Genomic DNA, 2,268 nt, shown 5'->3' with positions numbered 1-2,268 from the left:
GAGAGAGAGAGAGAGAGAGAGAGAGAGAGAGAGAGAGAGAGAGAGAGCACAACAGAGCAGAAAGAGCAGACAGGCTTCTTCTTACCACAAGACAGGTTTTTTCTTAACAGCAAGTTTCTTCTTACTGACAGGACAGGGCTTTTTCATACTCAATAAAAGAGTAGTTTTTTCTTTCTATAAGCAATAAAGGCTGGAGCTTGTTTTTCATCCAGAACGAGTGAGGTTTTTTCTGCACCAGCGCTTGCTCAACGAAACTTGTTTGTGGGGGCTTTAGCTCCATCCACCAAATATAGTGTGTGTATGTGTGTGTGTGTGTGTGTGTGTGTGTGTGTGTGTGTGTGTGTGTGTAAGTATAGGTTTGTGTATGTAAGTATGTAAGCATGAACACTTGTGTAGTTCATAAAACAAGAGGTTGGGCCTGACCAGAATGTGTGTGTTCGTGTGTGTGTGTGTGTGTGTGTGTTTGTGTGTGTATAAATATCTGTGTTTCTGTGCATATTGCCTGTGTAAAAGTTTTTCTTTCTGTGAGTATGACTCTTTTCCTGGTTCACTAAAAGTTAATTGCTCCAAGCCCCCCTCTCACCTGGCCAGTAAGAGATGAGGCTTCTGGGAAAGAGAAAAAGGAGCCTTAGCAATAAATTCTCTCCTGAATTCCCCACTGCTATACAGCATATGTTAATTACCAGAGAATTATAAAGTAAGTTTATAAAGGAAGAGAGTTAAGTTTTCCAGTGCTTATTCAAGCACAGAGAATTATAAAGTAAATAAGACAGATAAACAGTTAAGTTTCCCCAGCGCTCATTGAGGCACAGAACAGTGAGAAAGAGTTAAGTTTTCTACAAGGACAGAGATCATCAGTCTTTGGCTTGTGTCTACCGCTGTGTCTGACACTGTGTCCAATTCAACCCATTTTACCTGGGCACACTCTCGGAACCCACCATGATATCGGTTGTTCTACATTCATTCGTTTGTAAGCTTTAATCTGTCCACTTTGGGGATGAGCAAAATAGTCCAACTTATTTTATCCCAAGCAAATAAGCATTTCATTCATTTGTTAAGTAACCATTTTCTCTATTAAACTGAAACAACACCTTTTCTTTCCCCCTCCCTTTCTTGATGCCTGTATGTGTGTTTTTGTGTGCACACAATGTGCATGCTATATGCCAAAGAGCCATGTCTGCCGTCGTCCTCAGTCACTCTCCACCTTATTTTTTGACACGGAGTTCATCACTGAACCTGGAATTTCCTGTTTGACTGATGCAGCTGACCGGCAAGCTTCCGGGCTCCTCCTGTCTCTTCCCACCACACTCCCCAGCACCGAGACTACAAGTGCAGACCTCATGCTTAGCTCTCACACGGGCGCTGAGGATCCAGACTCAGGCCTCTGTCTGTGCACTGAGCACATTACTAAGCGAGCCTCTTCCGCTCAGCTTCTTCGTGTGCTAGTGAATTTCTATGGATATTCTGATTTCTGGGGCACTCTCTAAGCTGCCTTAACTGTTTTGATTACAAAACTACTGAAACATGTTTTCTCCTTCCATTTCAATTTCAAGATGAAAATCCAAGCGCCCTTCCATCCCATGCGGATTCAGGGTAGAATCATATAGCACCTGTGTAACTGGGGAAAGTGCAGCACTCCCTCATATTTTACCTGCAACAAAAACACTCTCATTCAATGTATCAGTGAGAACAGTCTCACTCAATGTGTCAATGAGAACACTCTCACTCAATGTATCAATGAGAACAGTCTCACTCAATGTATCCAATGAGAACACTCTCACTCAATGTATCAATGAGAACACTCTCACTCAACGTATCAGTGAGAACACTCTCACTCAATGTATCAGTGAGAACACTCTCACTCAATGTGTCAATGAGAACAGTCTCACTCAATGTATCAGTGAGAACAGTCTCACTCAATGTATCAGTGAGAACACTCTCACTCAATGTATCAGTGAGAGCACTCTCACTCAATGTATCATTGAGAACACTCTCACTCAATGTATCAGTGAGAACACTCTCACTCAATGTATCAGTGAGAACACTCTCACTCAATGTATCAGTGAGAACACTCTCACTCAATGTATCAATGAGAACAGTCTCACTCAATGTATCAATGAGAACAGTCTCACTCAATGTATCAGTGAGAACACTCTCACTCAATGTATCAATGAGAACACTCTCACTCAATATATCAATGAGAACACTCTCACTCAATGTATCAATGAGAACACTCTCACTCAATGTATCAGTGAGAACACTCTCACT

At 41.9% G+C, this 2,268-nt stretch overlaps 1 protein-coding gene across 3 annotated transcripts in view; it reads right to left on the bottom strand.

The window, feature by feature from the left end:
- The window catches only part of Dapk1 (death associated protein kinase 1), a 159,900-nt gene that overhangs the window by 8,891 nt on the left and 148,741 nt on the right, over nucleotides 1-2,268 (bottom strand). The window lies entirely within an intron of this gene.

This window comes from Grammomys surdaster, unplaced genomic scaffold (genome assembly GCF_004785775.1).
Source record: "Grammomys surdaster isolate TR1022 unplaced genomic scaffold, NIH_TR_1.0 211, whole genome shotgun sequence".
Taxonomy (NCBI): Eukaryota; Metazoa; Chordata; class Mammalia; order Rodentia; family Muridae; genus Grammomys; species Grammomys surdaster.
Note: the sequence above shows the minus strand (reverse complement) of the source record. Positions and strands in the feature narration are given on the sequence as shown.